This window comes from Lactuca saligna, chromosome 3 (assembly GCF_052625555.1).
Source record: "Lactuca saligna cultivar CGN05327 chromosome 3, ASM5262555v1, whole genome shotgun sequence".
In the NCBI taxonomy this organism is placed as follows: domain Eukaryota; kingdom Viridiplantae; phylum Streptophyta; class Magnoliopsida; order Asterales; family Asteraceae; genus Lactuca; species Lactuca saligna.
The window spans coordinates 16,429,076-16,453,436 of NC_136419.1; the positions used below are offsets into that span (position 1 = coordinate 16,429,076).

At 38.3% G+C, this 24,361-nt stretch overlaps 1 pseudogene; it reads right to left on the reverse strand.

Annotated features, from left to right (window-relative positions):
* Nucleotides 1-228: 228 nt before the first annotated feature.
* Nucleotides 229-1,261, reverse strand: LOC145033423 (uncharacterized; annotated as a pseudogene).
* Nucleotides 1,262-24,361: the final 23,100 nt, after the last annotated feature.

Here is a 24,361-nt window from a genome sequence, read left to right on the forward strand (position 1 = left end):
TTAAATTAAATTATCAATGAGTAGCAAAACATAAATAATATTAAAATAAAAAAAGTTGTGGATATCTTTTAATAGCATTTGTCTAATTGAAAAGAAACCAAACTATAAAAATCATCCAAAACAATGCAACTTAATCCAACTACGATTCGAAAAACCATAATTCAATTTGTGAAACCAAAAAAAAGTTGAACAAAGAACCAAGAAATAAACACCTATTCTCCCAATTCATCATTTACCTGCGCCCATCATTGTTTTTAGTATATCCTTCCTTATGTTCATTGGACAAGTAAACAACGTCCTCGCATTTGCTTGGTTACGAGCCAAATACATGAGAGCACCTGATATTTCATGGACTTCCAAACCCATCGGCTGCAATTCTTGATAAATTTCATCACCTGTTAACTCATGATGGTAAGCTCTTTCAAAAATTTTGTTACCTTCCCTCATAGCATTAACCACATCACCAACAGCATTCATAATCTTTGTTTCAAATGTTTCAGGTTCAGGTTGAGGCTGAGATTCAACTTCCTGTTCTATTTCGTCTACGAGTTTTCTTTTTTAGTTTTACATTTTTTGGCACTTGAATTTTGTTCAGGTGTAGGAGACACCACTTAAATGTCATCTTCATCATCATCCACACGTTGGTTCTCCAGTCTAACATCATTACTTGCTAATAAAGAATCAACCTCTGAAATACTTTCTATTTTGATGTCCGTAGTGTTGTTAAACCTAGCATTTCTCTCCTTTGCAGTTTCAGCATTTTCTCTTGAAGCTCTATCTCTTGCAAAATAATACCAACATTTGTTCAAAGTGGGCCACCTTTTTTGTCTTCAATGCAACTGCATCAGGCTTTGACTGTTTAAAAACCCCAAAATACATTAAAATAATTAATAATAACATAATATATAAAATAAACTAAATACAACCTTAAATGAAAACTAACCTTAATTAAGTTATCCCAAACCTCCTCATCTGCTTCAATTAGTTGGGTATCAGCATTCCAACTGAACCCACTCAAGGAAATCCCATTGAACATGTCATACCATTGTGAAAAAGTAGATTTCAAAGTTTTCAAACGATTTTTCAGATGACTTTTAGTTAAATTCATTGTAAGTTTCGTATTGATCTCCTCAACCATATTCGCATACGCTTGTGATGTAAAATTTCCATAAGGTCTATTTCCTTTTTCTTGTTGTTGTACCATTGCATCAACAAATGCAGCATCCATATGTTCTGTCCAGTTCAAGAGTGATTTCTTACCAGTATTTACTATAGGTTCTTGCTTGTTCATTATTGGGTTCTACATAACATAAAAAGAAACATACATCATTATAAAAAGAACATAGTTATAAAGTGTACAAGTTATCAAAAATAACATAATTTTTTTTTAAATAACACAAATAAATTCACAAAACAATGTTCAATAAAAATTCAAATTGCAAATGAAGTAATATAACAAAATACTCTTAAACTATGTTGACATATTTATTTCATTGTTTGGATTCAATAAGTAATTAGTCCACATTTGATTTGCAATTGAGTTCCTAAGTTGCTCTGCCATGCTGTTACCCTCACGCGCACCACTTGAATTATGTCTCACTTCCTCTGTTGGTGCACTTAACACCTCCTGTAATACCTCATCTTCAAGATCTTTGTCACGATCTTCAACTATCAAAAAGTTATGCAAAATACAACACGCCAAAAAAATGTCTGATTGTGTTTCACAAGAATAAAAAGGTTCTTGTGTACTTCTAATGATAGGGAACCTTCTTTTTAGAACACCAAATGCCCTTTCTATAGCATTACGTAATGAAGTGTGACGAAGATTGAACAACTCTCTAGCATTTTGTGGTGCCCGAGTGGAATATTCTTTTAAATGATACCTAACACCTCTATATGGCGCCATTAATATAGTTGAGTGAGGCAAACCCGCGTCTACTAAATAATAGCGACCTGTAATTAAATTGTAATTAGTTTTTTAATAATAATTTAAACTAAAAAATAAAAAGTTGATACTAGAAATTACCATTTGGAATTACTAGTTTATCATCTCTATTAAGCGCATTCTTTAGTATCCTTGAGTCTGATGCAGTACCCTCCCAATCGGTTAAAACATACGTAAACTTTAAATCAAATGAACAAGCAGCTAACACATTTATCGTTGGGTAACCCTTGCGGCCACGATATCTAGGGGCATCTCTATTAGGTACTTTGACACGAACATGTGTACCATCAATTGCTCCTACACAGTTCTTGAAGTAAGGAAAGAATCTCTTTTTCTCTTGAATTTCTTTGGGGACAACATCACCTTGTGGTTGTTGAATATAAAGAGTTTCTAATGCTATAATCGAGCGCAAAACTCTATGGAAGCACCTACTCGTTGTGAATTTCGAGCGCCGATGCATCCAAGAGACAAATGTGTTTCTCAAATCATTACCTACAATGTGCAAAAATCTTGCAACATGCTCTTCAACAGACATTCGTTGAGTAGGTCAAAGACCACTATCACGTCGTAAGATAACACATAGCTTCTTAAAAGCTTACTCACTCATACGGATAAGCTGACGACATTGACCACCATTTGAGAGGTTATGTAACAACTCTTCCCGTACACGTTGACTTTTAAAAGAGTTTCTCTAGTAGGTAAATTAAGACCATTGTTGATGGTAAGTTTGTGATGTACCAGAATAGCAATCAACAAGGAAATTAGATGAACAACTTGCATTTGTCTTGATTTCAAAATATGAGCGGGTGAAGGAAGGTCAATATCCATTGAAATCAATGTGACCTATTTTACGTAAAAAATGTGAAGGATTATTAAGAGACAATGGAAAATTTAAGAAGGGCTTATGTGGGTCATCTAACCCACCTTAATTTTTAAAATTATATATAATTATTTTAGAAAAAAACTTAGGAACCACCTTTGAAAAATTTGAGGAATCACCTTAGCTTTTTGAAAAGTTAAAGTAAATAAAAATTTACTCATTTTTCCTTTGGTAGGCATGAATTTTTGACTTGGGTTGTATCCAGTTTAGATGAGTGTTGGTTATTTTAATCAAATATTTTGCAATACTTCTATATAAACTTTGATAAGTTGTTTATAGTTTCAATTTTGTCATCGTTTTGGCCAACAAAAAGCTTTATTATTTTCATCTGTAAACGTGTAATCGACCCACCTATTCATAACATTCTGTAAAAATCAATAGAAAATTTTGTGTTTATTTTTTTGCAGCAAAAACAACCATACATCTAAAATAAAAGCAAGAACAAAATAGTCCAACAGGAGATACTTTGAGAATTGCATTGAGTAATAGTTAACGCACGTATTTGCTATTGAAAGGAACAATCACAAAATGTTTTTGACATGTTATACATCCCTTGGTCGTCAGAATGAGTGTGTATGAGGACTGGATCAATGGATCTTGAAGAAGAAACAAATCCAGAAAAAAAATTTTGTAAACATATATTGAACCTGAGGAAACTTGTAATGATGCTCTAAACATAATATCACAAGAGAAAACATGTAATGGTGTTCTAAACATATTATTACAAGTAACCTAATGAATCAATTCAACTTTAATAACAAAAATGAGAAGAAACAAACTATAAGAACATATTATCACAGGGAATGTGATCTGAAACATATAAGAACAATAATGAACAATAAACAAATTATATGAACCAAAAAAAAAAAAGGTTGTAACATAAGTGTAACCTGATGAACAAGATCTAACAACAAAAAAAAAAAATTCAAAGGAGAAGAGAATGTAACCTGATGGAGGATTGAAGCCTGCAGCAGGGACGTCCAAAGAGAAGATGAAGGACGATTTTTTTTTCTCTCTGTGTGTTGTGTTCATATACGTGATTATATAGATAGGTTTAAAAACCATGTGTTGTTATCTTTATCCTTGATTCTCCTCTCCAAATCTCTCCAATTTGGGAGAAAGATTAGGAGGAAAGATTATCCTCTGATTTCCTTTCTTTTCTACCCAAATCATCCCAATAAAATAACTTGGGAACACGATCGTACTACTCTTTCTCTCGGATTCCCTCCCTTTCTCTCAACTTCCCTCGTTAAATGACACTCGGGAACGAGGTGTACATATTTTCTTTAACCAACATGATTATATGATAAATGGTTTGAAAGTGCAAAATTTTTACAAATGAAATATTAAAGCGTATTTAAAATTTTGTCTCTAGATATCTTTTTTTGTTCTACGAGAAAATTTAAACGAAGCATATCTTATCGTATATTTGTATTTGTTCACTTTTAAGCCGGTTGATATTTGTGGAATGATCAAATAATGAGGATATTAATAGAAATGACTATCATGATGAAGCATTTGATAGAATTGACATGTTTGTCTTAGATAGCGGCAAAAATTAATACGACACAAAATAAACGGATTCTGGTAAAATATTTCAATTGGTTTAAATAAACGAGTTGACAAGACATGACATGAAAATTAAATAGATAAGGTTAAAGTTTAGAATTTCAACTTGAATATGATTCGAAAATGGCTTGTATATTTATAAGTTTTTTGAAATATTTAAATAACTCGAAATATACAAAACCAAAACAATATGGATTGAGTCGTTTTGTAATATTGAAATGACTTAAACGTCTAGATCAAAACTTCATTTTCATTTTTCTGTTCCCTTCCAAACTACAAAATTTCTTTGACCGCTCTCTCATCCTCATGATCTTGTCTTCCACTTCCCCCGTTCATACTCTTTCAATTTGGTCATTTAAACTTGTTATGACTACATTTATTCCCCCTCCAAATTATTAGTTTTTCCTTTCTGCCTATCTAACACATACCCTTTCAACATGTCCAATCGTTTCACATTACATGACACTGACATATTTCAAGGATACCCTAACACAAAACCTGGAATGAACTCGACACAAAAATAGACGTATCGGGTATCGTCAAACACTTTCAACCCATTTAGTATTTTGACACGACACGACACAATTGTCACCTCTAGTTTGTCTGCAATGATAGCTGAGCTTTAAACATACTTTATCCAAAATCAAATACATTTCATTCTAGATTTTTGGAATTTGGAGTGGAAGAAAACTCTTCTACAATTTCAAAAATAATTTCGAAACTGAGGAAGAATTACGGAGTTTCGAGGTAATTTTTTGTTTTTTACTGAAATTTATCGGGAAGTTAAACAAATATAACAAATAATAACTATTTATATATGATACAATGTGTGTAAAATTAGTGACTTCAGTGAAGATAACGACAACGTGGATGTTAGACATTTCTAATATTGCTTATTTCACATTGAGATCATAGTCATTGAATATACAAATTTAAACCTCTTGTAGTTTCTATTTATCGTTTGACATATATATTTTTTTGTTAAATTTCATTAAAATCGAATCAATTGCTCTACATTTCAGAATTGCTCATTAGATTTGAGAGATGTTCTTGAACATTCATAATAAGTTGTGTTTGGTAATTCGAAATTAGGAACTTTAGATTAGAATGTTATTCTGAAATATATTTTTTGTTATAAAAAATACCTTTTAACGTTAATCTGGAACGTAAGAAATAACACATTACAAAAAAAATGTTAAATTTTCAAAATACAAAATATTTAGTTATTTATATTAAATGATTCATTCAGAGATTCATAGTGAATAGTGATCGTTTTGTGTGTTCAAACTTCAAAACACCTAAAAAGAGGAGGAGCTCATTTGATCCATTCCCCCTTGGAATCTCTAGGATATCTCAATATATTTAATTTAGAATACTATTTAAGAAAAAGAAATGTTTGTTTTTGGTGTAATAAAACAATAGTAGGCGCGTTAGGGTTTACGAAATCATTTAAAAACAAAAGAGATAAGATTTTATGAATATATGTTTTAGTAACTGAATAAAATAATAAGACGACGATTAGGCGTGAAATTGACCTGCATAAATAAGTTATTTAATTGATGTATTCTAATTAGTTCACCTGGACATTAGCATGTGATTACTTCCTCAACATTATGTCAGATATAACAATGTTTATAATCATGTAATACTTTCTAGAAGATTGTTCTAACATAATCATTACATTTTCTATCCTTAAACATTTTTAGTGGTTAATAAAAATACAAATATTATTATAGAACTTTGGTATTGAGGTTGATTTATGGACTTTCTCTCACATACCAAAAAAATAACAAACATAGTATTAGAAATAGTATTAGAAGTGTTTAAAGCAATGTTTTAAAATTCGGTTTGAACCAGTCGGTCAAACCGGTTAGATCGAAAACCGATGACGAAACGGTTTAATAATGATAATTTTATGTCAATTTTTAGACCGGATTGAATCAGACAATTTCTTTAAAAACCAAGTTGAGCCGGTGTGATAGAAATGATAAAAAAAATATTTTGAACCGGTTTATTAAACTTGTGTGGTTTGATTACATTTAATCCCTTAAAAAAACAACTCATTCCCAAAGCAAATTGAACACTTTTGAAGTGTACACAACTTATAGGCCAACATGCACCACCGTCGGATGTAGGAAATCCTTGATTGAATTGACAGTTGTATCGGTTGAACCGAAAACCGATCATTAGACTGGTTCAATTATAAAACCGATTTTTAAAACATTGGTTTAACGTATTGGGTTACTATAATCCACAATTAATAAAAAGGTAAGTTGTAGCTATTTATGACATTTTTAATCCATGCAATTCTCATATCATTTCATTTCTATACATCTTATCTTATAAACTCATACAACACTCGTACCAACTCTATATTTATCACATTCTTAATATATTTATCAAAAAATAGTGAAATTAATTTTTATACAACAGTATCATTAACATACAACTTTACATTCTACCTCGTTTCTTTCCGATCCACACCACACTCATACAAGTCCACTTCACCCTCATATAACTACAGTTTCTTGTTTTTTTTCTTGACACCTATATGGAGAAGAAGAAAACCATAGGTGTAAATACGTGGTCTTAAACTCATACAATTCTCAAATTGTTGTAGTTATTTACGACATTTCCAATCCATACAACCCTCAATCTTGTATCATTCCATTTTCGATAATAGATATCTTTGATAGAAGATTATTTAGGATAAATAGTCTTGACAAAATTTATACTAATCGTCAAAACCAAGAGTGTTCTTGTAGAGAACGTCCAAATCTGACTTCATAAAAAGAAGCTACGTTTTTTAGAAGTTTTAGCACAACAGAGTACGATATAGAGACCGAAATAGAGATCTGTCAAGTGTTACGAAAAACAATCTAAACGAGAGTTAAAGATCTCGTCCATATGATTTTTTCGATATAAAGACAGTCTAGAACGAAATTAATATGAGGGAGTTATGATTTTGTACAGACTTTAACAGTTTAAGCATGTTAAAAATATAACTTAAAAATAAATTGAGAATTAACTGGCAGAATCTAAATGAAAGTTATAGATCTCGTCATTTTTCCTTGGTTACTTTTGAAAACAATTTTGAGCTTAATTTTGAAAATAATTTGGAATAATTTGAAAATAATTTGGAATCATTTGAAAATAATTTGAAAACTTCCACCAATCCTCAATTTGAGTTTCTTTTATTTTTTTTAAATCATTTTGAAAACCTTTTCGTTTCCTTAGTTTAAGACTGGATTCACACGGATGTTCCTCGGATTCTTTCAAACCAAGGCTCTCATACCAACTTGTAACATCCTAAAAGTTACACCAATTATAAACTTTTCAAAACAACTCATTCACTAAAAGAAGTGTTTACAAAACCATTGTTTCCAAAACATTATTTAAAAGTAAAGTCTCCCAAGATCCAACCAGTCGCAAAACCAAGGATGTGTACGGTCATATCTTTGCCTTGCCACAATCATATAAAGCACCTTAAACAATAAACTGAAACTGTAAGCACGAAGCTTAGTGAGTTCTCCCAAAATACCACCATGCAAACAAATCGCATGCACAAACTCTCATGTTTGGCCCAATCAGGATCGGGCTAGAATACCAGGCATATCTACGATGGGCCCGGTCACCCTCGGGATGGAATACACTTTTATCTTAAGCATGTATGGTCCAATCAACCATCGGGTTGGAATACCAAACATGTCAGGCCCAATCAACCATCAGGTTGGAATACCCCAGGCCTTTTGATTGATGCACAAAGCAATCCAGTCTCGCCATGTACCATAACAAGCATGTCGGGTGCAAGTAACCATCGGGTTGGAATACCCCAGGCCCAGTCAACCTCCGAGTCCAATGCATATATATATATATATATATATATATATATATATATATATATATATATATATATAGTAACGCCCCGACTCTCAGGTAATAATTTTACAACTTTATTTTTCATATTAAAATGTCTGCTCGACGAGTTGGGTGCCTCGACTTGTTGAATAGGAACATTTTTGGCCATGTGTTTAAGTGACCAACTCGACGAGTTGGAGCTGAAGGATGAAACCATAATTTTTGGGGTTTCACATCCTATTTAAAGGATCCTTTGCCTCCTTAGCCTCCCCTTACAGCCCCTAGTGAGTCTAGAAACCCTAATTCGTGTGTATGCTCCATTCTTGTGTGATTTTCAAGCTTGGAAGGTGATTTGCAAGAAGAAGACTGGAAGTATAAGAGGAGTAGTGCATGAGGAGCTAGTGGATCTGATTCTTCCGCTTATGGGCACCGGTTTGAAGGTAACAAGTCGTTACCTTGACCTTCCCTCTTTCTAGTTCTCTTTATGTTGAAGACTAGGGATTTTCTAGCATATATATTAGCCATTTTCGAGTATGAGCTAGGATCTGAAGTTGCAACTTCAGATCTAAGATTATCTTGGTCTCTATAGCTATAAAGTCTCCAAATTTGGCAAGTATGAACCTTCCCTTTTGAGTTAAACCCCATTATAAGCTTGGATTTGACATTCTAAGCCTTTAGAGCCTTGCATGCACGTAAAGTTTGCAACTTTACGTGATATACATGCCTTGGGAAGCTTGATCTGCAATATGGAGCTTTGGAATGGCTTAAAAAACATCTTAATAGAGAAAGGACTGAAGGGACTCGACGAGTTGCATGGCCAACTCAGTGAGTCCGATGAAGATTGTCGTGCAAGGATTTCTGCAGGGACTCGGCAAGTCATTACGATGACTCGGCGAGTCAGCTAAGGTTTTCCTGACATTTGGACATGCATGAACTCGGAGAGTTTCAGGGAAAATCGACGAGTCAACTGGGGATTTCATGACTTCTCGAGTTCAGGAAGGACTCGACGAGTCGGTGAACTGCACTCGACGAGTCGGGTCAACATGGATTGTTGACCTTGACCATTGACTTGGACTTTAACCAAGGTTTGACTAATTGACTTCTGGGGTATTTTTCTAAATTGGAAATTTATGGAAATGGTCTTATGGTAAATTTAGGTGGTGGAGTTCGTGGTCGTGGTTCAAAAGTTTGAGTTTATCACTTCGATTCGACAGTTGAGAGGTGAGGTATCCTCACTATACTAAGGGGTCGAAGGCACCAATACCAACCCATTGCATATGTTATCTTAGCAGTTGGTAGTATGTTGAGTATGAGTTAGTGTTGCATGCTAGTTGCTATGCCAGTTTGGTAGATCTATAGGACTACCTGTATTATTATGTGATTATCTATATGTGCATTAGTTATGTTATATGTCGACATATTATGTGGGTTGGGTTGAGTTTATACTGCTCCGTGCAGTAGCCAACAAACCCTATAGTATTCCAGATATGAGTTGAGGGTCGAGTGGGCCATCCCAGACTCATATTGAGGACTCAGGAGCATTCCAAATACAAGCTGAGGGCCGGGTAGGGCATGCCAGACTCGTACTAAGGACTCGAGAGCATTCCAAATACGAGTTGAGGGTCGGGTAGGGCATACCAGACTAGTACTGTGGGCTCGGTGGCAATCCAGATGTGAGTTGTGGGCCCGGAAGGCAATCCAGACTCACACTATGGGCCTAGGTGTAATACAGTCTGTAAAGCTGTGGACCCAGTACATGTTGTTATTTGTATATGTGTTAGTTGTAGTGTGTCGGTATTTTGGGGGAACTCACTAAGCTTTGGGCTTAGAGTTTCAGTCTCTGTTTCCGTTACAAAAGATGATCACGGGATGGCAAAGGTGTGATCGTACAACTCCTCATGTTTATGACTTGTTTCTAGGATACTCTGATATTATAATATTTTGAAAATAAGTTTTGTAATGATTAATGTGTTTGAAATGTTTAGAAAAGGTTTAAATTTGGCATGATTTTTATGGGTATATATATATATATATATATATATATATATATATATATATATATATATATATATATATATATAACGGGTCCAGTCATCATTGGGATGGAATACCCTTAGTCCTAATCAACCGTTGTGTTGGAATGCCCCCGGTCTAATTGCTCCCGCACATAGTAGTAAAGCCTCAACCACCAACAAATATAGGTACGTATAACAAATAACATATAATCAGTTAATAGACAATTAGGCAAATCTAGAGATCACTAAGCACAACATCATCCTATCTACCAGGATACTGATCTAACATATCAATATAGCATGACAACTTACTATCACATAATAGGATATCTAATCCAGTGGGCCGACCTTGGTGCCTTCAATCCGTAAGTACAGTGAGGAAAACCCACATCTCAACCTGATCAATAGCTAATGTGGTCCTGACTTCGAATCTTAGCTCTAACCAACACTTATCCATCCAAAATACCAAATTCTTAAACACCATTCAAAAGACCAAAATATCCCTTGATCTAACTTGCTCAAAGACAAAATCAAACTGGTCAAAATCCATAAGTTAATTGAGTCAACCCAGTCGAGTCGACACAATGCACGTACGCGGAGCTTACTCCATATTGTACCAGGGCATCCTCCAGCGTTGACCTCCATCGAGGGGCTTGACCATGTACATTCTTCATACTCAAATTACGCAAGGAGTACGCCCAACTTTCCCAAAATCTATTTAAGAGCTTATTCAATAAGTTGTTACGTTGAATCTTCAGATCCACTGTCAAAATACCACTATGAGCCATCAAATTTCCCACTTTATGATTTTACATGTCCATTACGTGCTCAATCCATAAAAAAAAAAGTCAAAATCTTAATGCCTTAAGACATTCCATACCATGCATGGAGCAAAACCAACCCTTAATACTACATTTTTATGGCTTAAGACCCCTCCTAGGGTCTGAAGGGGAGACTTAATGGGTGAAGAACATGCCATGTTTAAAAATCCTCAACTTGGGACCAAAAGGGGCATAAAATCAACATAAAAACAAGATATATTAAAGTATCCATAAAGGTATGAACTTTATACCTCCTAATGATAAGGAATGATTCAAAACATCCAGATCCAAGCTTGCTTCTAGCTTCCAAGCTACAGCTTCACCTTCTTCTGCTTTTGAAACACACCAAAGCTCACACTCAAACTCCTAAATTCTTAATGGGGCTAGGGTTTACAAGAGAATGTGTTCATGAAGATGGAGGCTAGAAAATGGGAAAGAAATGGGGCTTAATGATGTTTAAATATGGGCAAAACACTAAAATCTAGGGTTTAGAATATGGCTACCTACGCCCTGCATACAAGTGTATGCCTAGCGTACTACGGTGCGCCCTAGAACGCCGAATGTAAGCACGTACTCACCGCATACTCCTCAAGGCCTAATATACGAAAATGCCACTAAAGCCTCTTTGCACTACTTCCCACTTTGGGACCAAAAATGCAATAAATCTCAAAATTGGGTGTCAATAATAGAAGTGCCTCAAAACCAGATGTTATAGAATAAGTGCTTATTGATTAAGTTCATGCCTTATTCAGCCTTTCGGAACATGGTGATTTGGGGTTTGGACCTTTTGGGTGGTCCTAATTGTAACATCCCAACTCCCAGGTATAAATTTAAATTGTTTTATATTCATTTTGACAAGCAAAATCGACGATTTGGAGACCCATACTCGACGAGTGGAGATTGAGATGGCCGCGTGGACTTTAGAACCAACTCGACGAGTTTGAGGACCCAACTTGACGAGTTGGAGATGAGTGTGAAAACTCTAATTTTTAGGGTTTGCAACTGATCTAAAGGACCTTAAGTCCTTTTTCCCACCTTCCTCATCACCTTGAAGAAACTTGAAGAGTAAAGGGCTTGGAATAAGAAGGAGTCTTTGGATCTGGCATCGATTTAGTTGTAGCAGTCATTTGAAGGTAAAAATACATTACATCTAACAAACATTTGTTAGATATCTCCATTAGAGAGTTTATGGCCATTTTTAGCTTCTTCTTGAGTCATTATTGGTTTTGGGCATACTTTGAAGCTAATACTTCAGATCGGGACACTATTAGGCCATTTAGGCCTAAAGACTCAAGCTTTGGCCAATCCTCATGTCTTAAACCCCTTGTTGAGCTTCATTTTGGAAAATTTAGCCCCTAAATGCCATGCATGGACGTAAAACTTGCAACTTTATGTGGTATCTCAGCCTTATAAGGCTAGATCAAGAGTTTGGGGCCTTAGTCTCTCTTAAAAGCATCTGAATGAGAGAAAGGACTAAAGGAACTCGATGAGTTGGTTAGCCAAATCGACGAGTTGGTTAGCGTTTTCCAAAATATTTTGGACACTGTGCAAACTCAACGAGTTGGTGAGACAACTTGGCGAGTTGAGTCGAATTTTCCCAATTTTCTGAGAACGGAAGGAACTTGACGAGTCGCGTAGATGCACTCGACGAATTGGGTCAACATGGACTGTTGACTTGAGTGTTGATTTCGGTTAACTTTTAGGGTTTGGTCAAGTTGTGGAGTTTGGAGACCACAGAGGAGTAAAATGGTCTTTCACCCGTTCTGATAATTAGTAAAGGAGTAGCTTAACATCCTTGGAGTTGTTATTATAAATTGTTAATTAGAGGTGACTGTAATATATGTAGGCGGAGTCTAGACTTGTAGTTGAGTGCGAGACATTCTTGCTTTACTTACGAGGTGAGTCTTCTCACTATACTTACCTGAGTGGTAATTTCTATGCGACCGAAGGGTCTTATCTGAGTTATTAACCGGAGGGTCTTATGTTCTTATACTGGGTTATGTGATATTATGCATTCTATCTTTGTGATTTATGTTGTATATTATTCTGTGTCATATTGAGTTAGAACCAGAGGGTCCAAACCGAGTTGTGAGACTGGAGGGTCTTCACTAAGATACCAAACTAGAGGGTCCAACCCAAGCTGGGAGACCAGATGGTCTTCACTGAGACACATGACCGAAGGGTCCTTATCGAGATATATCCATGAGAGGCTAAATGTTTGTGTGTGGTACTTTGGGGAACTCACTAAGCTTCGTGCTTATAGTGTTGTCTGAAATGTGTTTTAGGTACATCTCAGGATCGTGGGAAGGCACCAGCATGATTGTACACACCAACTAGTTGATTTGTGTTTTGAGGATTCTCAAATATTGACAAACAATTTATTTTTTTGTTTTTGAAACAAATTATAAGTTGGGTTTGAGGGATTTGGATGTACCCTCGGGTATGTCTGGACTAAACTGAGGATTTAAGGAATTTTTCATAAAAGAAATGATTTTCTAAAGAGAGCAAAAGATTTTAAGAGGAAACGGGATAAAGCAGTGTGCACAATCACCTAGAGCCCGAACGGTGATTTTCCCAAAACACCCTAACTTGTTATATTATGAGATGAGATACTTATGAGATATTAGAGTTTCATGCTAGATGGTAGGCTAGGTATTTCAGGAAGTAAGAGCTAGGGTTCTTTGATTCTTGATGCCTTAGCCTAGGGGGGATACTATTTATTGACATTATCTGCTATTTGATTTGTGTGTGTGTGTTGAGTAGGGTTGCATGGCATGAATCTTTGAGAGATAGTTATGAGTTAAAGAATAATCTAGGAGAGATACCTAGATGTTCATTTTAGGAATCTATTGAGAGAGTAGTTTGATATCCGTGAGGGATAGAGTATTTGTGAATTAGGATCCTAGGAGGAGGACTTGGGGCGACTATGGGTTAGTGTGGAAGGTAGTATTGGGCCAGTACTACTAAAAGCATTGGATTTGTACGCAACCCAAGTAAGAACCTTATGATACTAAGGATCATGTAGGGGTGGATAATTGTGTGTGAACCAATCCCTGATGATTTCTGTGTTGGTGTTTCAAAGAGACTATGGTGATTACCCGTAACAACCACCCGGGGGTAGTACTAGTTACGAGGAGATCCGCATGATCATTGTTGAGGAAGTGGTTGCAGAGGCTATTGTTGCCGCAACCACTGCTACCCTTACAGCTACAAGGCCATAGGGGTGATTCGTTGTTGTTGCCAGAGTTCAGCAACACGAAGCCACCAGAGTTTGATGGGACCCAGGACCCGATTTCTATTATGAGATGGATTTCTGACATTACGGGATGTTTCTATACTTGTTCATGCTCGGATCACCAGAGGCTTTGATTTGTGCCAAACCAGCTTCGCTTGGGAGCGAACGACTAGTGGAAGTTTGTGATGACTGATTTTACTCCCGCAGACCATGCTGCATTGACTTGGGAGAGGTTTACCCAACTATTATGAGATGAGTAAGTTCCCTAGGTGGAGAGGGAACGATTGTCCTAGGAGTTTCTGTTTCTCAAGAAGAAGATAGAAACAGTGAAAAAGATTACGAGGATGTTTCATGAGAGGGTGTTGATCTGACCTGAGCACGTGTGTACGGAGCACGCACACGTGAGCCAACACTTGAGCATTTTGAGGAGAGATATTCAGTAGTTCGTGGCGAACTCATCATATCAAAAATTGGCTGAGTTGCAGACCAATTCCAGGAGGAAGGAGATTGAGATGGAGATTCAAACCAGATAGGAGGGAGAGTCACAGTGGAGAGATAGGAGACCAGTTTAGTCGCAACCGACGACAAATCAGGCTAAGCCCGTTGATACAAGAGCAGGAGGCCAGAGAGGCCACACTTGTGTCAAGTGAGGCATGAGCCATGAGGGATCTTTCTGAGCTATGATTTGCTACAAATGTGGCAATGAGGGGAATATGGCGAAGGACTGCCCCAAGGGATTTTCGATTTGCTTTCATTGCAACCAGACTGGCTACTGGAAAGTCGAGTGTCCTCAGCTCACTCGGGGACCAGCCCATGCTTCTGCTCCTATTTCTTTACGTGTTACTGATGGCCAGCCGGGGAAGGAAGAGGATCCGAGAGCTCGTGGGAGGGATTTCCAGCTGACTGAGGAGGAGGTCCGCACAGTACCCGACGTTTTTGTTGGTACGTATCTACTTATTCATGTCATTTGAGATTTGTTTATGCTTATACTGTGTTTCATATATGTACTTTTCCTATGAATTTTGCGCCTTCCTTGGTGTTATTTGACTCGGGTGCGAGTCAATCCTTCGTGTCTTTATCCTTTAGTCATCACATTAGTGTTAGATGCGAGTTTTTGAGTAGACTGCTGAGGTTTTCTATAGCCGACGAGCATGCGGTTTTTGCCACTGATGTATTCCGAGGATGTGTTTTAGATATTTTCAGTGTTGAGTTTCCGATAGATCTGGTGCTAATAGCGATGGGAGATGTTTGTTTCATAGTGGGCATGGATTGTTTGAGCCGGTTTGGAGTTGTGATTGACTGCGAGCATCAAACGGTGACCATACGAGACCCTAGTGGGGGGAGTATTTACTGTCTATGGCGAGGGATCTAGATTGGAATCAGCTTTCTGCTCTGCCGCCAGGGCAAGGAAGAGTTTACAGCAGGGATGCATGGGCTTTTTAGCGTATGTAATAGATACGCGAGTTGTCATAGAGAGGTCGATTTCTGTTTTGGATGTTCCAGTAATATATGAGTTCCCGGATGTTTTCTCCAAGGAATTTTCGGGTGTGCCTCCTCAGAACGGGGGGAGCTTTGAATCGATCTGATTCCTGGGGTGGCGCCTGTTGCGAAGGCACCATATCGCCTTGCACCGCCCGAGATACACGAGTTATCCTTGCAACTCCAGGAGTTGTTGGGGAAAGGTTTCATTAGACCAAGTAGCTCGTCGTTGGGAGCGTCGGTCCTTTTTTGTCAAGAAAAAGGATGGTTCACACTGAATGTGCATCGACTACTAGGAATTGAACAAGCTGACGATCAAAAACCATTTTCTACTACCGAGGATCGACGATTTGTTTGATTAGTTGTAGGGGCGTCTTGGATTTCCAAGATTGATTTGATATCTGGGTATCATCAGATGAGTTCCTGCAAGGAGGATATCTAGAAAATGGCCTTTCAGAATCGTTATGGGCATTCCGAGTTTGTGGTGATGCCTTTCGGGATTACCAATGCACCGACAGCGTTCATGGACCTCATGAATCGTGTGTGTAGGCCTATGTTGGATCGATCGGTGATCGTATTCATCGATGACATTTTGGTGTACTTCAGGTCAAGGGAATAGAACGAGCAACATCTTCGGGAGATTCTTGGGGTGTTGAGGATGGAGATACATTATGCCAAATTCTCCAAGTGTGATATCTGGTTATGAGAGGTCCAGTTTTTAGGACACCTCGTTAACCAGAATGGGATTTAAGTCGACCCAGCCAAGATTGAGGCAGTTATACGGTGGGAGGTGCTGAGGTCCCCATCCGAGATCAGGAGTTTTCTAGGTTTGGCAGGCTACCATCGGAGGTTTATCAGTGATTTCTCTAAGATTGTTGTTCCTCTCACCAGATTGACCATGAAGGGTGTTATCTTTGATTGGGGGCCTGAGCAGCAGGCATCATTCGAGACTCTTTGCCAGAGATTGTGCAAATATCTAGTGTTAGCCCTTCCGGATGGAGTAGACGACTTTATAGTCTAATGTAATGCATCCATATCAGGGATGGGTGTCGTGTTGATATAGAATGGGCACATGATAGCATATGCGTCGAGGAAGCTAAAGCCTCACGAGACGAGATATCCCACTCATGATTTTGGAGTTGGGGGCAGTGGTATTCGCCCACAAGATTTGGCACCACTATCTTTATGGTGTCCGATGTACCGTATACATGGACCATAACAGCCTGAAATACCTTATGGATCAGCCTATCCTGAATATGAGAAAGAGGTGGTGGTTTGATGTAGTGAAAGACTATAACTGTGAGATTTTGTATCACCCTGGCAAGGCTAATGTTTGGAGCTGATGCCCTGAGTCGTAGAGCAGTGAGTGCTCTGATCCGAGACATGTGTATGAGGATGACAATGATGATTTCTGTCTTAGATACCATCCGAGAGGCCCAAGAAATAGCCATGAGACCAGATAAACGTAAGAGAGAGCGGGTGATCGGGCAAATTTATGAGTTTGAGACTGATAGTCAGGGGCTTATGACCTTCCAGGAGCGGTTATGGATGTCATATACGGGTGGATCCCGACGTATTTTTATGTAGGAGGCCCATAGGTCAAGATTCTCGATCCATCTTTGGGCCACCAAGATGTATTTGGACTTGAAAATGGATTATTGGTGGCCCTGTATGAAGAGAGATGTGGTATGGGTGGCCGAGAGATGTTTGACATGTCATCACGTCAAGGCAGAGCACCAGCATCCCCATGGCCAGTTGCATCCTTTGGAGATTCCCCTATTGAAGTGGGAACAGATCTCCATGGATTTTATTACTAAATTCCTGAGGACTGCGAGGGGTGTCGACACGATATGGGTGATGTGCGTTTTACTTCCAATTTTTGGAAGAAATTTCATGATGAGTTGGGTACACTGCTACATTTCAGCATCGCATACCACCCATAAACAGACGAGCAGAGCGAGCAGACGATTCAGACTCTTGAGGATATGCTACGCACATGTGTTATCGACTTCAATGGGATTTTGGAAACCTACCTACCTTTAGCTAAGTTTTCATACAACAACAAACCATCATTCCATTATTGAGACGCCTCCCTTTGATCTTTTGTGTGTGAGGAGGTGTTGGACTCCCATCTGTTGGGGAGAGGTCAGGCAGAGAGTGATGGGAAGCACTGAGATACTGTTCAAGACGACAAAACAAATCCAATAGGTTAGACAGAGATTGTCGACGACCTAGAGTCGTCAGAAGAGTTATGCAGACCGGAGACGTTTCGAGCTAGATATCCTAGCCGGTGATTTTGTCCTCCTGAAGGTATCCCCATCGAAAGAGGTGATCTGATTCAGGAAGCGGGGCAAGATGAGCCCTAGATACATATTTCCTTTCAGAGTGATCGCTCGAGTAGGTAAGGTAGCTTATCGGTTAGAGTTTTCTGCAGAGTTGAGCCAGATTCATGACACCTTCCATGTATCCTAGCTGAGGAAGTTTGTAGCCGATGAGACGAAAGTGGTTCCTTTAGAGGACATTTAGGTTGATGATCACCTGAACTACATTGAGAAGCCGATGTCGATTTTGGATAAGAAGGTGAAGGTCTTGAGAAATAAGGAGTTACCCTCGGTTAAGGTTCAGTAGCTGGATCGGAAGGGATCCGAGTGGACTTGGGAGCCTGAGTCTGAGATGCGTGAGCAGTACCCAGAGTTGTTTCCAGAGGACGACTTTGTGGGCGAAGTCTGATGCTAGTGGGGGACAATTGTAGCATCCCGACTCCCAGGTATAAATTTAAATTGTTTTATATTCATTTTGACAAGTCAACTTGACGAGTTGGAGGCCCCAACTCGCCGAGTAGAGATTGAGACGGCCGCTTGGACTTTAGAACCAACCTGACGAGTTAAAGGACCCAACTTGACGAGTTAGAGCTGAGTGTAAAAACCCTAATTTTCAGGGTTTGCACCCGATTTAAAGGACCTTAATTCCTTTATCCCACCTCCCTCATCACCTTATCACCCTGAGACAAACCCTAATCAAGCTATCTTCCATTTTGAGAGTGTGTAAGGCTAAGAGTGTGTGTTTTGGTGCATTCCATGAGTAAACTTGAAGAGTAAAGGGCTTGGAACAAGAAGGAGACTTTGGATCTGACATCCATTCAGTTGTAGCAGTCTTTGAAGGTAAAAATCCATTACCTTGATCACTTGTTTGTTAGATCTCTCCATTAGAGAGTTTATGGCCATTTCCAACTTATTCTTGAGTCATTATTGGTTTTGAGCATACTTTGAAGCGAAGACTTCAGATCGGGACACTATTAGGCCCTTTAGGCCTAAAGAATCAAGCTTTATCAAGCTTTGGCCAATCGTCATGTCTTAAACCTCTTGTTGAGCTTCGTTTTGGCAAAGTTATCCCTTAAATGCCATGCATGGACGTACAGCTTGCAACTTTAGGTGGTATCTAAGCCTTAGAAGGCTAGATCTAGAGTTTGGGACCTTAGTGTCGCTTAAAAATGTCTAAAGGACTAAAGGAACTGGACGAGTTGGTTTGCCAAGTTGACGGGTTGGTTAGGGTTTTCCCTAGTATTCTAGACACTGTGCAAACTCGAAGAGTTGGTGAGACAACTTGGCAAGTTGAGTCGAATTTTCCCAATTTCCTGAGAACGAAAGGAACTCGACGAGTACCATAGATGCACTCGACAAGTTGGGTCAACATGGACTATTGACTTTCGTTGACTTTTAGGGTTGGGTCAAGTTGTGGACTTTGGAGACCACGCAGGGTAAAATCATCTTTCACCCTTTCTGAGAATTAGTAAAGGAGTAGCTTAACATCATTGGAGTTGTTTATATAAATTTTTAGTTAGAGGTGATTGTGATATATGTAGGTGGAGTCTAGACTGATAATTGAGTGCGAGACATTCTTGCTTTACTTACAAGGTGAGTCTTCTCACTATACTTACCTGAGTGGTAAATACTGTGCGACCGGAGGGTTTTATCTGAGTTATTGATCGAAGGATATTATGTGCTTATACTGAGTTATGTGATATTATGCATTTTTTCTTTGTGATTTAAGTTGTATATTATTTTTTGCCTCATTGAGTTAGGACCAGAGGGTACAAACCGAGTTGTGAGACTGGAGGGTCTTCACTGAGATATAGGAGTGGAGGCTCCAACCCGAGCTGTGAGACCAAAGGGTCTTCACTGAGACACGTGACCGGAGGGTCCTTATCGAGATATAACCATGAGAGGCTAATTGTTAGTGTGTGGTATTTTGGGGAAATCACTAAGCTTTGTGCATACAGTGTTGTGTGAAATGTGTTCCAGGTACATCTCAGGATTGCGGGAAGGCGCCGACATGATTGTACACACCAGCTAGTTGATTTGTGTTTTGAGGATTCTGGGATATTGACAAACAATTTATTGTTTTGTGTTTGAAACAATTTACAAATTAGGTTTGAGAAATGATAAACTGTGTTTTTGTGTGGATTTAAAAACGAAAATTTTATTTGAAAATTTAGAGTGTTACACTTAGGGATGAGATTTAGAACCGGAAAACCGGACCAAAACCGGAATCGGACCGGAAACGGAACCGTTAGAACCAGTATATATAAAATTGGTTCCGGTTCTTGGTTTAAAAATTAGCTTTATCTGGGTTCCGGGTAATTCGGGTTTGGGTCCATTGGGTCCGGGTAAACCGGGTCTGAAAACCGGAACCGGTGTTTGGAACCGGAACCACTTTTAGGGCCGTAACTGGTTTTTGTGAAACGTTTAAAAGATGCATATCTCATTCGTTACAACTCCGATTGACATGCGATTTTTTCCAACATGTAGTTTAGAGTTTTTTCATGAGTTTAGACTATAAATTTTCTACTTTTAGTTTTATATTCATTGACTTGTAGTCCCCCAAAGTTGAGATATCAAAGCTGAAAATTTTTTGTTTTTTAGTTTTTTTGTATTCAGTGAAAGTTTTAAAACATGCATATCTAATTCGTTTGAAGTCGGATTTACATTTGGTTTTTTCTAACTTGTAGTTTACAGTTTGTACATGAGTTTACACTATAATTTTTTCATTTTTGGTTTTATATTTAATGATTTACAGTCCTCCGAAGTCGGGATATCAGAACTGAAAATTTTCAACTTTTTAGCTATTTGTTTTTGTACTTTGTATTCTGTGAAAATGTTAACACATGTATATCTCATTCGTTTAAAGTCAGATTGACATGCGGTTTTTTCCAGAGTGTATTTTAGAGTTTGTAGATGATTTTATACTATAATTTTATTAAATTTGGTTTCATATTCAATAAGTTACAGTCCCCCAAAGTCAATATATCAATATGGAAATTTTCAAAGTTCAACCCACTAAGTAGTAAGTAATTACCAAAAAATTCTGGTTTTTCCTGGTTTTCCGGTTCTAAACCCACTTTATCCGGTTCCAACCTACTAACTTTGATGTTTTCGGGTTTTCCGGTTCTAGACCCACTTTACCCGGTACCGTACTCGGAACCGAACCGGAACCGATTCCTACGTACCGGTCCAGTTTCTAGTTTTTCAAAATCCCAGTAAACGGTTTCGGGTTTTTCGGGTCCGGGTCCATCTGGTCTAGGTTTAGATCCACTTTCATCCCTAGTTACACTAATGGATAAATTTAGAAACTTTATCCTGTGAGACAACATTTTGGACCAAATATGAGCTTTGGAGCTCTTGGAATCAGAGAAAACACCTTAATGCCTTAAGTAGTTGGAAACCTTAGCAACCACATCGTGGTCCTAGGTCACCATGCCATGGCGGCGAGGATTTTCCCGACTGTTTGGTAGTAATCAGACCATGACGTAGCCAAAGAATACCCCATCGTGGCGGTCAGGTGGAGTCAACGTTGACCGTTGATTTTTAACCATTGACCTTGAGGGTTGACTTTTGATTTTTTTGATTTTGTTTAGCCATTAATGTCCTAATAGATAAATTAAGAATTTTCCTCATATGTTTATCTAGGTGGCATCTAGAACCTATTGTGGGATTTTGAGGACGTGTTGGCTTTTGAGCTGCTTTGCGAGGTGAGATTGCTCACCATACTGTAGGAAACTAGGGATTAAATGTGCTTGTAGTCTTTGTGACTCCTGTTGTATGTATTTTATGCTTGTGTGTTTGTTTGCTATATGTATGTGGGGTGAAATAGTACAGCCTTGTGTTGCATATGAACTTAAATAGACTCGGCGGTGAAATAGACCTGGGGGTGAAGTAGACTTGATATAGTCTTGTGCTAACATATGACTTGAAATAGACTCGGGGGTGAAATAGACCCAACACAGCCTTGATCTGGTGTATATATATGGTATACGATATTTTGGGGAACTCATTAAGCTTTGCGCTTACAATTTTCGGTTTATGTTTCAGGTGCTTCCGGTTTGAAGGGGAAGAGCTCACGATGATCGCATTGCACACACCATGATTTTCTGCTTATTTGAATTTGATGTACTTTTGGAATGTTTATTGATATACTTTGAATACTTTATGGTTTTAATTGCATTTCACACCCCCGGTCGGCGGCGGAAACGCTAGGTTGTGCGACGTTTTAGGGATGTTGGATCAGAAGACAAGTATATAGAATAATATGTGGAAATATAACACAAATACTTTTTATTCATTATGGAAAACGGTTACATCGTTTGATTTTCATACTCACCCTAAACATAAAGTAAAAGACAAGAAAACAAGATAAAACTTCCATTAACTAGGTGACGACTTCCTTTGACACTCTACTTCCACTGCTACTCAATTCTTGAAAATACATGGGTTTTCAAAAGTCAACATAATGTTGGTGAGTTCACAAGCTTTTATAGTTTTATTCTTTTTAGAATAGTCTTATAAGTCTTCAAAAAGGGTTTGTATTCTTTGTATTTTGTTTTTCCTAAGTCAAATCGGACCCCCTCCGATGCTACCACTAGACTTGAACCAGGGACACTTCCTTATTCCTCAAAACCTTCACCTTCTGATCTAAAATCGCGATCGGCCTCTCAATATAGTTCAGACTCGCATCAACCTGAATGTCCTCCGGTGGAACTATTGTCGTCTCATCGGCCACAGACTTCCTCAACTGGGACACGTGGAAGGTGTTATGGATCTGGCTCAAATCCGTAGGTAGCTCCAACTGGTACGCTACCTTGCCCACTCTAGCGGTCTCTCTGAAAGGTCCAATATATCGAGTCCCCAACTTGCCCCGCTTCCTGAACCGGATCACCCCTTTCCATGGGGAAACCTTCAGGAGTACGAAATCTCCGACCTGAAACTCTAGTTCGGATTGTTGCCTATCTGCATAGCTCTTATGGTGACTCTGGGCCGTTAATAATCTCTGTCTGACCTCTTGAATCTGCTCAGTCATCTTTAGCACTATCTTGGTGCCAGCCATCAGTCTCTGTCCCACTTCTCCCCAGCAAATGGGATTTCGACACCTTCTCCCGTAAAGAAGCTCATCAAAGGCATACCAATGCTCGAGTGGTGGATGTTGTTGTAGGAAAACTTAGCCAGTGGTATGTAGGTGTCCCAACTTCCTCCTAAGTCCATAACACATGCACACAACATGTCTTCGAGTGTCTATATTGTCTGCTCAATCTGCTTATCTGTCTGCGGGTGATCCGCAGTGCTGAAATGTAGACGCGTGCCCAACTCCTCATGAAATTTCTTCCAAGATCTAGAAGTAAATCGTATGTCTCGAACTGACACTATCGATCCCATATGGTCAAACAGTTTGACCTTGGCCAATCCCTTTCCATTAGGAAGAGAAACCTTTTCTAGACTACCAATGTTGTCAATGTCATTGTCCACGGAAGTTTGGGAGACAGATCCTTCAAACATATTTCTTGACCAGTGCTCTTCATCATTTTTGCTTCAGTAGCAATTAGCAAATATGTCCGATCAATTAGGTTCACGTCGTTGTCAGTCATATAGTAGTTCTTAATGAACTGACTATATAATTCAGGAAGCGATTGAAGAACCAAGTCAATATCCAGCTCTTTTGGGAAAATGACACTCAACATTCCCAATATGTCAATGTGTGATATTTTTAGAACAGGTCTACACACAGAGTTCCTATTTAGGTGTGTTCATGCCAACAAGGCTTGAGTAACCTTGAACTTTTCAAGTTGAAGAAAATATGGGTCGGGGAGAATCATTAGAGGGGGTGGAGGAAGAGTTGGAGAAACATGATTTCTAGTTCCACCGTTTGAATAAGGGAGCATTCTTTCACCTTAATCAACTTGTGGAAGATTTTCTTCAGATTGAGAAGGAAAGCCATTTACAGAAGGATAAGGAGAACCATTGTTGTCTGAACTCGACATCTATAAAGGGAGAAAAGGATATTCAAGTTTGTTATTTGTTAATACTTAATTCTTAACCCAAAAATTCAAATTAAGGCTAGGATCCATATTTTTTATTCGAATTCTAAAGAGAGATGTCGTAATCAAATTCGAATCTATTTTAGGTAGGTAAGCATTTACCAGTTTCGATCTAATGAAACTCCTAGATCTTTTGAGATACATTGAACTATTCAATGGAATGTTTAATCTCCTTTCCATTTGTGACTGGGATA